The sequence below is a fragment of the Phalacrocorax carbo genome, chromosome 8 (assembly GCF_963921805.1).
Source record: "Phalacrocorax carbo chromosome 8, bPhaCar2.1, whole genome shotgun sequence".
Lineage (NCBI taxonomy): Eukaryota > Metazoa > Chordata > Aves > Suliformes > Phalacrocoracidae > Phalacrocorax > Phalacrocorax carbo.
In genome coordinates this window covers 39,830,828-39,844,227 of record NC_087520.1, presented here as the reverse complement: position 1 = coordinate 39,844,227, position 13,400 = coordinate 39,830,828, and the positions used below count along the sequence as shown (strand labels likewise).

Here is a 13,400-nt window from a genome sequence, read left to right as displayed (position 1 = left end):
TTTCTTTCTCCCTCCTCCCCTTTCAATTATTCAGCTTTTCTCTCTCTTTCTTGCTCTCTGTATTAGTTATAAAAATAAATTTCAGATGAGCAAATGTCATTTAACCCTAACCCTGACTGGTAATTTTTAGACATTTCAGAAGAAATCCTGGAAGGCAGCAGAGGTTGCAGGCAGGGATGCACACCCACCCGACACACGATGCATGTGCATGCACAGGCAAGCACTTCTGCTAAACCCAGATGCATTCCATTCACTTAGAGACACCTTTGTCAGACCTGGTTAAACAATACTGGTAAAAAGAACAAGAAATCACATTATTCCTCTGAGAACAGTGTATACACCAAACCATTTTGTCTGCCAGTAAGAGTCTTGCATCACTGTAAGGTTTATAGGAGCTGACTGGCAAAGGATGCCCTGATTATAAATAAAACACCCTTATCCCATGTCCCATGACTTTATGCATCTGAGAAACTGCAGTGCCCTTTCCAGTTACCGTGGCTGTGAAGATGTGGCACCTGCCTTTGGACCAAGCCCTTCGTTATAGGTAGCTGAGGGGATCCCACAAGGGCAGGGACATGTCATGCAATAGGGCCAGGAACAAGCCACAAGTTTCTGATAAAGCTCATGGCCTGTGTCAAATTTTTCAGCTTGCATACAAGCATTTGGGCAAGGTCTGGCCTTGGTGGGATCCACAAGCTCTGCCGTGACCCACCGCGCTCTGGTACCAACAGCCATGCTGTTAGATCATCCCTCTCTTGGCCCTGATGGAAAAAGTTCTCCAAAATACTGTCAGGATAAACAGTGTTAAACATTTTACAAGGCAATTTATAAAATAATCATCAGGGTAATAGGGTAATATTATCCATATTAATCTAAAGGTGTGCTGTGCTTTCCTTTCTGATTAGCATAAGAGACACTTTGCCAGGCTATGAAAATAAAGTGGCTGTGAGAATTTTCAAAGGCACATTCCTCCTCGCATCATAAGAGCATGAATTCAAGGAATTTCCTATCCGTAAGTTTGCATTCCTGGGATGCAGTGCTCACACCCTCGAACACAAACTCCCCCGATGCTGCAGCAGAAGCCAGCCCTGCTCGGGCAGCTGGAGGGGGGTTGCACATTTTCTTAGCTTGACCCTGAGCTGTGAGTGCTGAGCGCAGCCGAGAGTCAGGCCGCATCCATCCCAAGGTGGGTTTTTGGTGTGCAGCCTGGGAATTTACACACGACTTTGTTTCCTAAAATCTAAGCTTTCCTTAGGCTAGTTCTGCTTTGAGCCAAGCTGCCTGCCGGCAGATAGACTTTGTGCCCATCAGGCAGAGCCAGCAGTGAGGATGTCTTCCAGCAAGTTTGTCCATATCTAGTCTGAGAGGGACCAAGTGGCATTTGGCCGTCGGGCATGGTAGTAATTCAGTAATTCAGGTGATGTGAGTCCACCTGTTATCTCAAAAAAAAAAAAAAAAAAAAAAGCAGTTTGAGATATTTTAATGTTGCAGGTTCTGACCTGCGCGTTGGTTAGGAGAGGAGATGTCAAGCAGAGCTCTGGGCAGATCTGGGGACTCCTGTCCCACCAGAGGCAGGTCAGAGGACACAGTCAAATCCAAGAAACCTACACCAGGAGCAACCTATGTTCTATAAAAGTGGAGTTAGGTCTTCTTAACAGGGTCTAGGCAGGTAAAACTGGTCCCGGTTTGGAGACACGACTGAGTCATCAGCCCCACTCCTTGTTGCACCCTTTGCTTCTGGCGGAGAGCTGCTGATCTGTAATGTAGCTGGACTGAGGCACCCAGGACACTCAAAGGAAACGGGAAATGTGTCTGTGGACATTAGATGATTCAGGGTTTGCTGGCAGCTGAACAGAAGTTTTCTGGATTTCAATTTTGAACTCCGGCAGCTTTATTCCACCCCGTTCCCACGGTGGGCACCTCCATCCTCTTGTGAGCCTGGCCTCAGTGCTACGTTAAGGCATGGCATTAATGGTATTTGCCTGCTGCAGAGGGATGCTGGGGAGTTGAACACAGTCTTGAAATGGGGGCGTTTCAGTCACAAAGATCATGTAAGTACCTTAGATACATTGATTTGATCTTCCAGAAGGTAAGGTTCAATTTTGAAAAGGTTCTGATTTCGCTTTTGCTCCATGCATCTGCTGGCTGCTGCAATGCCAGGCTCCTTCCCAGTGCTGATAGCCCTTATGGAAATAAAGGCAGTGCATTTTTTTTCAGGCATCAACAACACCCCACCCCCCCCACCCCCTTAATATTAGGAGATATTTGCAGCAAAAAACCAAGGTGTTTTTTGCTGTCCAAAGATTACTTTATAAGCCTAAAACACATCAGCCCCCAAAATGTTTGTAGATTGTCTGAATTTCCTAAAGTAGGTTTAATAAATAAAGACCCAAGACTGAAAACCCTGTCTGCACTAGGATTTCTCATTACATTTCATGCCTATTTCAGCTTTATGAGGATATGCTGGTTTAACTCCATTCTGATGCTGTTTCTTAATACAATCAGATTTTCTAGATTAGTAAAGGTATATGAAACAAAAACCTGGAATTAGATTTGCAGAAAGTCTGTTATTTATACTAGATAATAGTTAGACGTTAAATCAAGACAAAAGAAATTCACTGTCACAATAACAAATCCATTTTCGAATCCATTTTCAAAGCAATGAGATCACTGCAGAAACCCAATGGCAAATATACAGCAATAATATACATTTATGTAGTTGCTTTCACCCAAGGGGATCCAGAACCTCCAAAAATACCAGCAGAGGAGCAGGCTTGGGGTGGAGAGATCCCAGGGAGTGACACTGGGGTTTCAGAGCAGCCCCAGCTAGGTCACTCGAACAAACTTGCCTTCATCTAAAAAACCCCGGCATCGCAGGAAATGCGAGTTATGTTTCCAGTTGGACTGCTGTGCCCACAGTCAGCACGCACGTGAATGAGAGGTGAACTTTGCCTCTTTTGCAAAGGGCCGGACAACAACAACAAAAAAAGCAGTTTCCCCTTTTAAGGGCATAAACAGGATGAAAGTGCTGCTTCAGCCCAGAGTTGTCTCGCTGCGGGAGGCGGCCCTGCACTCTGGATGCACAATCAGAATAGTTTTGCAAGGGGATTTCTACAGTCCTTTGAAAAACACCAATATTTTTACTAAATATTAATGGAAGCTTGACTTGAAGTCAGCTCAAGCCGCACAACAGTGCTTATAATAATGATTTATGTATTAAATGCTGCTGATCTGTTATTTTTATTATCTTGATGTGTTTTTGATGTTCAGTTTTCATAAGAATAGCAGCCAAGTGGCACTGAAACCAGCTTTGAACATGTGCATGTGTGTGCATGCCTTAACAAACATGACTCATGTATGATGTTTTAGTCAGGGCTCTGAATAATCGGGAGTAAGTAATAAGCGGTGCTTCGCGGGATGTTGTCACTCCATCGGTTTCAATATGACAGAGTCATCTGTAGCCAGGAAGCTTCTGCCGAGCTTCTGTGTACTATCTGCAGGAACTTTTCTGTCTTATCTGTGGAAAATCGATCCATACAGTCTCTTTAGAGACCTACATCAAATATTAATTTTGCCTATTTGTTCGATGTAATTAGCAGGTGTGATTAATCAATTAATCAATCTACGATTCCTATCTGTGCCGCAAACAGCTTGCTGTGCTAAGCGGGGATGCTGTAAGCAGCGACCCCACAAACGCCTCTCAGCTCCCCATCGCAGGGGCCCTCCCTGGCCCCACGTCGAGGTGTGCAGCCGCTGGGGGCTGGCAGCACCGGTGCCTCTGGCAGCCCAAAGTGCCTGGAGAGCACAACAGCATTGGCGAAGCCTTCGAATACGGAGCTGGCTGGCCCTGTCCCCTGCAAAGCTGGCATGGCAGAGCCAGCTTGCCTTGCCATCAGGCTGAGGGGCAGAAGGATGCTCCTAGGCGAGGAGTTTGGTGGCTCCAGGGGGTCCCTGGGTCCCTGCTCTGCCAATGGGCTGGGGGGCCAGGGCTGTGCTCCCCGCTCGGCAGCCTGTAGCTCCAGGTAGCGCCTCATTTTGCTTATGCCTGAAGGGGACACAGCAGAAAAGAGCTGCCAAAAGTGGATGAACTTTTTATGGCAGGCTTTTGGTGACCTTCCCAGCCTGATTTTGCAGGTCTGGGGGATGCAGGTACATCATGTGAAGTTCAGGTAGACCTGAAGTTCTTTAAATGCTTGGAAATGCCAGACTTTGGGACTTCAGCTGAGTGGGCAGCAGACTAAATCCCAGCCCTACACTCAGGGACTCAATGACTTTTTAAATTTAGCTCCAGAAGAGGTGCTGAATTTCATGGAGAGTGAGGAGTCTGGATCATGTTGCACGAGGGAATGAACGCCATTGGGTGTTCCCATTCCCTGGAGTGCTTATTTGGGGGTAGTGGGAGGGGTATGACCACAGATATTGCAGGCAAAGCAGGGAGACATGCCCCTGTGCTAAATTGCCAGGTACAAGACTTTGCATTTCCCGGTGGCAGCGAGGTCCCAGCGGACAAGCATGGCAGGGCCTTGGGTTTTGCTCTAGCCAGGGGCAGGGGATTGAACCAGTGCAGGTACAGGAGCCTTCAGTGCAGGATGGGCATGTTCAGAGGGTCCAGAGTTTGTAGAGGGCATGCTGAGGGACATTACCGCTGTCTCCAACTTGCACAGGGTTTCTTCCAACACTGTGGTAGCATCTGCTCTGCTGTTTATTAAAAGTGGTTTGACTGAGGTGCTGGGTCACACAGCTGAAGTCTGTCTGAGTCCTCTCTGAACCACTGCCCCTTTTTCAGTGTCGTATTCCTGACCATCTCTATCCTGTCCTGCCTGTTTTTCTCTGCTTTCCCCCTGCTATCGGGAGTCCTCCTATCTTGCGCCTTGCCCACCATCACCCTGGGGAACCTGGACCAAACTGCACATCTGTCAAGATAAGGTATGAATGTAATCCAGGAGTAACCACGTTGATGCCGTGTGCTGACAGCCCCTGGGTCTGCCTTAAATCCTTTTCCTGTTCTGCAATCTTTTAGTTCAGCAAACCCTATCGCCATAATTTATATCCCTCTGGCCAACCTGACCTTACCCTGGCCTAGGGTGGGGTGCTTTTTTTTCATTTATTGGGCTCATTGGGCCCAATTTCATTCCTGTGCATTGTATGGTTTGCTGACCCGGGAAGATTTGATGTTCCACAAAGGCAAATGCCCCCCAGAAGATGAACTGGTCTCGGTTTCGGTGTGATTTTTGGATTAGAACCGCCCAGGGTAGCACTTTCCTCAGAATAGTTTTTCTACAGAGTAAAAAGTATGAGTCTCCATCTGATGTCTTGAACTGTCATCATAATAACCTCAAATATAGCTGTCTTCACCACATCACCGTCCTCCTCTCTGACCCATAAAGTTTTACCATTACAACCTGCCCTTAATCACCTAACCATTTCCTTAGTCTTTCAAGGACAATGGTTTTTATGCCATACTTGCTAACCTTACGTATTAGTCTACCATCCCGGGCTGCGTTTAAATGACTTTTCTGAAATCTATGTGGATTAGCTCCACTGCTTCGCTCCTGCCTGTTTTTCATGTTAGCTCCTAAAACAAATTCTGCCAGATTTGTCAGACAAGATTTACCCTTTATGGAGCTGGGCAGATACAGTTTTATCAGTTCATATTTCTCCAGATGTTGGGTGAGCTCATACCTGCTAACATCTCTAAAATCTTGCCTCTGGTTAAAAAATAAATAAATAAATCACATTCTACAGGTTTGGGGCCAGATTCTCAGCTGGTGGGACTGAGTGTGTGTGCGTGCGTCAGTTTTTATGAGCATTCGTATCGGCTGATAATCTACTGCAAATGTCTTGGTTTCTGCTTACCTCTTCTCATAGATGCTCAAAGATGTTTGCTTTATATCAGTTTCTTTTTACCTCTCTTTATCTCCAAGAAGTGATTCAAAACCTGTGTTATGGGGCACTTAATCTCTCCTGCTGTTCCATTAAGCAGCATGGTCTAAAAGTGCGCCCTCCACGCTCAGCCCTGCCTCCTTCTCCATGGTGCGAGTTTGCTTTGGTCATTATTCATGCTCTCAGCTCTCCCCTGCTTGGCTGTCACAGGAAACTTTGCTTCTGTGTCTGTCATCTCACCTTCAGGTTCCCCCATGAGCACCAGCCAGGGGAAATAATTTAATTTCCTTCATTTCTGTCCCTCTCCCTGTGTTATTAAGCTCTCTCGACCACCTCTCAGTGGTCCAGCGGCCTCCCTGTTAATCTTGTCTCCTTTACCTGTTCAAAATAAATCTTTTATTGTTTTTATTCACCCCATGGGCAATTCTTCTCTCTCTGTCATATTTGGTTTCCTAATCAGCTTTTTACATCTTTTCAGCTTTGCTTTATAATCCCTTTCATCCCCTTAATATTTGCCTTCTTACCCATGTCACCTGCCTCTTTCGTCTCCCCGATAGCTTTTATGACTTCCTTAGTCATCAGCCTTCATCGGAAACAGCGCTCACCCATCTCTGCCTGACAGAGATCACTGTTTCCAAGTGCTACACTCATTTCCTGAGTACGAGTTGCTGTATGTAAACGAGGGCTCAGTGAATAGGCACCAGTGCCTCTTATATTGACTTTTATTTCTTTCTTGCTGCTGTTTGCTCATGAGCAAATGGCAGTATTCTCATATGCACTCATAGCTCCAATTTGCTTCTGAGTATCTCAGTAATTTTTTTTTTTTTCCTTTGAGAATGAAAGCCACCCCAAAGCAGAGAGCCACCATACGGAGCGCCATGGATCCGCGAAAAAGGTGTAATAATTATTTTTAAAGTGACTTTACTGGGGGGCTGTAGCTGGCCGGTTCTGCTCTCAGAAGAGCACTAACATACCCCTTGCCATTAACACATCTCAAAACTCTTACAAAGAAAGTCAGTGGTGGTGGATTAAGCATAGGAAGGGAGGCAGTGAGAGTTAAATGACTTGCCTAAGGCCATGCAGCGGGTAAGTGGCAGAGAAACAGACTCTGCTCTTCTACCAAGACTGTGTCCACTGAGCCAGGATAATTCCTGGCAAAGCAGCAACAGAGAGACCACGGAATCAGATCATTACTCGTTTGGTTTTATTTGTTCCAGCACTAGGTGATGAAATGCAAATGGTACAGGCAGATGCGCAGTTTCAAACCCTCTGTGTGTGACGACTCAGATATCGGAGCAGGATTTTCTCTCCCTCTGCAAAGCAGCGCTTCAAAAGCTGCACGGAGGCACAGAAAAGGGTATTCAATGGGTTCACACACTCAGAGAAACCTGAGTTTGCAGAAATTTCTTCCTCAAGCAGCTTTACTCAATTGCAGTGTGAAAAAATTATATAGTTACGCGCACACACACATATGTATGTTTTAAGCAGTACGGGCTCCACTCTCTACTGTAGTCTCTTAATCTTCAGGCTCAGGAATTGGGGAGGAGGGAAGAGGCAAAACAGGAGGAGGACCCAGGGAGGTCCGTCCTGCCCTGCCCCGCGCCCAGCGCGGATGCACACCCACCTGCAGCCCCTCCGCAGGGCGCGGGCTGCAGGGCGGCTGGGAGGGAGGACGCCAAGCGCACGGCCAGCCATTAGCAGGGGTGCCCTCTCCCTCCCCAAAGCCCTCTGGCCAGCGGTGAGCGGTGGGCTCGGCGGTGGGACCTGCAGTGGCGCTCGAGCAGCAAAGCAGAGGTTTTTTTAATATATATTTAAAAGAAAGGGTTGGCACAAAGGGAGTTAGAAATGAGCTGCAAGTGTGAGAACGAGAACGAAACCACACCTTTGTTCCTCCTAATGCTCTTTCCCCTGCTTCGTGGTGATTAGGGAGGGTCAAAAATCTCTTCGTGCTGTTTACATTTTTGACAGAGCATTTTTAGCTTTCTTGCCGTGCTTTCAGGCTTTTTCACAAAAGGGAACACTCCCAAGTCCATAGAGCCTTAAGATTTAGAAACAATTCTGGTTTTTGTTTTTTACTTTTTTGAGTTCTTCAAGAGAATCATGTTGCAATCAGGAAGAAGATTCTCCAAGAAAAGACACTAATTAACTTTTTATTGTTATAATTATTTCCATCGTATTCCCTCTGCTATACAGGTCCTCTCTTTCATCATTTATTACAGTGATGTAACTATACAACAGAGCTTGTGTACAAGAAAAAGACAAAGCTGAAGGCTTAATTCAGCATCGCGAGCATGATGAAAGGAACAAAGGATGAGGCAGCTATGCCCCCCTGATCCTGCAAATACTTATGCACATGGATAACTTAGCTGCCAGGAGTGTTTCTGCTTGTAGTAACTGTGTGCTAAAGTGTCAGCAGACTTTAAGTCATAGGGCCTGATATAAGCTCTGCTGGAGTCAGTGCACAAACTCTGACACGTTTCTGCAGGGACTTTGCCAGTACTTACTTAGGGAAGCATTTTAGCACTGCTGAATTTATTGCAACCTAATCCTGAGCATGCACAGGCTTTCCCAGGCTCTGAGCACACACTCCTGCTACTAGACGTGACAGTGATTGATGACTTGATTCATTGCTATTCTGTAAAATTACCTCTTGCGGGCACTGCCAGGTGGATCAGCACAGCTCGGCTCGGCATCGCCAGCAGCGGGGCCAGGTGAGTGGCTGGGTATCTCGCTGGCTGTGAGGCAGGGACGCCCAGGGATGCTGCCCGCAGAGCTGGCTGCCTTCCATGGGGCGCAGGGTGCTGCTGGTTGTGTCCTGGTCTTCTCCAGAAATGATGTCTCTGGCGAAGGAAGCTTCCAGGGGTGACACTACCATGCCAGATAGGCATTATTCAGCCCTGTGGGGGACATGTCTACATTTCAATTAGTCCCTTAATTGAGCTATTTGCAGGGGAAGACTCCAGGGAGACGAACACCTATTTCCTTGCGGTTTGACTACCACCAAATCTAAAGACTTAGTTTGTCCCTTAAGTAGGAACAAATATGTAGTGTCTCCACAAACTTTGTCAGTGAATTTTGTAATATTTTCCTGCCACAGTAATCATAGTATGACCAAACTGTGGTATGAAGAATATTCAATTATAATTGAGTTTTGATCCCATTATTTTTTTAAAAAAATATTTTTAGACAATACAGCGTACGCTTCCTCCAACTACTTCTAAAGCAAAGAGCTAGCTGAGTTTTCAGGCCAAATATTATAGACCAAATTCTCTTTTTGTGACAAGTTTAAAAATGGCATAATCCCAATGTTTCAATGATCTAAATTTATGGGGGAATGAGAAGAGCAACATTAGGTCTATCCTTAAAACTAAACCAGGATATGTACCTTACTTAAATATATTAAGGTAGTGTCTAGAAGTATTAGTCCCAAATTTAAAGCCTGCTTTAAACCCACCACTGTTGCAGGGCTGAGCTTCAGCCCTCGCCCGCAGCCTGCCCTCCAGCCCCTGTGGCAGAGCAGATGATCAATGCCGGCCAGGCAGCGCTGTGGGAGGCACGTCGGCAGGAACGTTAAACCGAGGAGCAAAACATCTTCTTCAGAGTCAGCACCTATACAAAGCCAAGCTACAAACAGTAAATCATATCAGATTAATAAAAAACAAACTAAAAATGTCTATGTGACTGCTGCAGCAAAAGCTCTCCAGTGCTCTCTGGGTGTAATATTGTCCTACCCCATTGCAGACCAAACTGTGAATATAACCCTAAACCTGACCTTTGACCCTTAGGTCCGGCCTTTCTTTAGGATTATTCTAGCAAGTATTGTCAAAGCCAAGATTAGCATAGCTGTGTGGACCCTGTAAGTAACTGCCACAGTGAAGTGAGAGGCTCTTTTTTATGATTCTTCAGTAAACCAGACAAACCATGTATCTAAAGTCAACCCAAAGGCAAATTATCTTTACGATCAAGGGACTACAGTTGGTCTGGGCAGCTTTCCATCAGGGCCTTATAGCGAAAGCTACTGCAACATCCAAGTTCTCTGCAGGGTGACTGGACGCAAGTAATAAACGCCTGAAACTGGTGTTTGGCCTGATTTTCATCTCCTGACTCCTGGTTGAAATAAATGCGCTGTCACATGATATGAGTATCCCATGAGACTTATGTATTATTATATCCAACTTGAAAATTAACTCTAATGCGAGTTACACAGAACACCAATGAAAGCAACCATTAATTGTTAATATAAACTATTAATGAAACACCAGGATGAAGGTCAAAGTGCATGACTGAAACCTCCCAGCAAATGAAAGGATTATTTTGCCTCTTACTGAGCATAATTATCATGTGAATTTCATTGGCTTTCTGATCAAACCACTTCCCTCTGCACTGACCTGTTCTACCACTGCAGTAAATCTGTTCCCCAGAACTGGTATTTGCTTTTCATTGTCCACCAAGGTTTTTATTAGCATCCTGGATGTCTGCAAGGAGCAGAGCGCCGGCACCCTTTTGCCTTTGTTCCTATGGGAGCTTTTTTTTCCCCCTTCCATTGTCCATTACTCAGAATAAATTTGCATTGACCTGGCTCCCCATAAATTATCCCGTCTCCTGCTGGTACGTCCTTTAACTGTCCCGGTTCACATTTCGCAGGTCCACCACGTGGTGGACACACCTGAGGGCATGCAGCCCGGAGTGAGAGCAAGCCCCCTCCCATGGTATACCGATCAAAATATCAGGGAAATGACAAGTTGGGGGGATGTTTTGGAATGACTGTCCATGAGTTTTCCTTTCCTCCTGCATGGGTCAGTGTGATCAGCCTCACCCAGCAGTTTTACTTCAGTAATTTCTCATACAGGCTTGGACTGCTCAGATATGTTCTGCTAAATATTTTTATTTGGTTTTTTTTTTTACACACACACACACACACACACACACACACACACACACCACACACACACACACACACACACACACACACAAAAAGTCTTTCCCCAGGAAACGCTGTCTCTCTTTTTCCATAAGAAACAGAAATCCCAGCAAGTGAAAAAGACTGGATTCTAGTGCAGAAATATTCTGGGTTTTTTTGTTCCTGAAAAACCCTAAAAAAAATTTTTAGGTGTGAAAGAAACCAACTCTCTGTCAACGTTCATTATTTTGAGGAAATTTCAGCGGTGCTGTTCTGACCCAAGTTTGCTTAGGAGTAACATCTCTGGCTCAAAAGTTCTCTGTTACCATCCATGCCTAAGCTACGGGTTCTCTTGGAGGTGTAGATTAGCTCCCGGGACGTTGCCTTTACCCTGCCTGCCTGCTTCCTGCCCTGCTGGAGAGGAGCCTGGGCTATGGGGATTGCAGGGGACGGGGTGAGGCCACGCTGGGTGGGCTGAGCCCAGGTGGGCCACCCACGAACCCTGCCGAACCAGGCTGTGGTAGGAGCTGCCAGGCTTGAGAGCTTTGACTTGCAGCAGTGTAAACCTATGCCTGAGTTAGACATGTTTTAGTCCTTTTTTGAGTTTTCTGAGACAGAAAAAGTGCCTGGGATCAGTCAGTCCCAACAGCAGGGGTAGGTGTTGCTCTTGGCCAATGTCACCGGAGACCTGTTGGTGGGTAGACCTGTGCCGGAGGGTGGTTGTATGAAGTCCAAACTCTTAGTAAACAGAAGTCCCCATGCCTGAGATTTATTAAGGCAGTTGGCGTTGATGGTTATATTGGTAAGGACTTCAGCTGGGCACGCTGACCTAATTAATAAGTGATATTATGCTAATGGGCTACTCAGAGTCTTACGCGTGTTTCTGTTTGCAGGTTGTCTGTAGAGTTACCTGATTTTCCATGAAGAGCATGGCCCGTCTGCATGGATCTTTCTCGGTTTGGTTTCTTTTTTTTTTTTTTTCCCTCTGTATGCTTTTTAATTTATTTTTTTTTTTTAGAAAGCGAGAGTACAACCCTTGGGTTGCCTTTACCAGGGGAAAATATTGTGCTGTTTCTGTTAGCATGGGCATGTGTAAGTTGCTCCTTTGAAGAGAAGGTCCTAATATGTTAAGGTATGCCAGGCTGTGACAAGCTGAAATCTCAGCTGAAGAGCCCTGTCAGATCTGTTCTCTCATCCATGCCCTCCCTCCGTTCAGAACCTGACCTTCCCCATCAGATAAGCAGCACGGATCTCGGCCCTGCATTCCCTCTGCAGTCTCAGCTCATTAAAAATTCATTGCCTAAAGTGAATCTATTCTGTTGCTGCTGAAGTGTTATTTACCTCGGCCCGGATTTCCTCAGGTTCTGACAATTAAAGGGGGTCCAAGGAGAGGGCTGAGTCATGGGATTAAGGCTTGGGCAATAACTCTCTTGTAGCAAGAGACGATCATGTAAAGCCATAATTTCCCAGCTGCGTTTTGGTTCCCCTTCAGTGTTTCATTAAAGGTGGTGACTCAACAGAAAGGACGGAGGCACAGGTTAACAAGAATCCCTCCTTTTGTGGGATTAGAGCCTTGCATAGCGAGGCTCTTTCAAAGGCAGGAGATGTTGTCAAGCATCATTAGGAAGCCGTTTTAAACAAGAGTCATAAAGCACCCTTTGCGGTCAAACGAATTTATTAGAGAGGCGAGTGAGTGGAGGCAAGCACTGTAGGAGAGAAATAGATGAACAATTTGCACGGCATTGATAACAAAGCAGTTCACCAGATTCAGAGCTGCTACCATTAGAACAACTTAAAAGGATTTTGCAAAAATCCCAGGGTGTTTTGCGTTCTGGATGAAAGCAGCGCATTTGTGGATGGCGCTGCCAGAAAACGGGTGCATCTTGAAATCAAGGTTTGCGGGCAGGTTAACTGTTTCCCAGCCTCATGATAATTCCTTCCAACAAGTGGAAGTGGGAAGAAACTGGCCTCTCGTTGTGCCCCAGTGATCCTGAAAGCCCCAGTGGCCCTTCACAAAGGGCTGGGGAAGAAGTCTGGGGCTTTGCTCAGAGCTGGATTTTTCATAGAGCGCGCCAGGGTAGAACTATAACCTGCCTCCCTTCGAGAAGACGAAGTATTTGCAGTAATTTGTCAGACAACTTCTGGAAATATTCTCTAGCAAAGTGTAGTTTGAAGGGCTGTGGGGGAGACTTCGGACATTATCTGATCTTTGATAGGGTCCGGTTTGAAAAGAAAGTGAATGCTGTTCTTGTGTTTGATGAGGGGGAGAAAAGAGGGAAAAGGGGGAATGAAAGAGGAACAGATGAAAAAGAGCTACTTGTTTGGAAGTAGGTAAGCAGCTTTATTATGCAGTTAGCATGATGGACTATGTACTGTGTTTGTTTATTGAACGAGAAGCATAAATCTAAATGAACCAGTAGCTCAAATCTAAACCAGCTGTGGCTGAAGGTAGAGGAATGCCAGATACTAATCATCCAGACAGCACTGGTCCTGGTCATGGGGATTTCCCCGCTGCCATCGTTGCGAAATGTGCAGAAAAATTCTATTTTCTTTGCATGTTCACTTGGGCCGCACAAGCCATGGATCCAGCAGGCTGATGTGAGCCCCACAACGAGCC

The 13,400-nt window shown here is 45.9% G+C and overlaps 1 protein-coding gene across 2 annotated transcripts in view; it reads left to right on the top strand.

Moving 5' to 3' along the window:
* The window catches only part of MAF (MAF bZIP transcription factor), a 191,326-nt gene that overhangs the window by 76,287 nt on the left and 101,639 nt on the right, over positions 1-13,400 (top strand). Inside the window, exon 3 of one of the 2 annotated variants that reach the window (XM_064459635.1) lies at positions 11,677-11,693. The exons of the other annotated variant lie outside the window; for it this stretch is intronic. The gene's annotated coding sequence lies outside the window, so the exon portion shown is untranslated. Of the gene's footprint in view, positions 1-11,676; positions 11,694-13,400 lie in introns of those variants that run through there. 2 annotated transcript variants of the gene reach the window in all.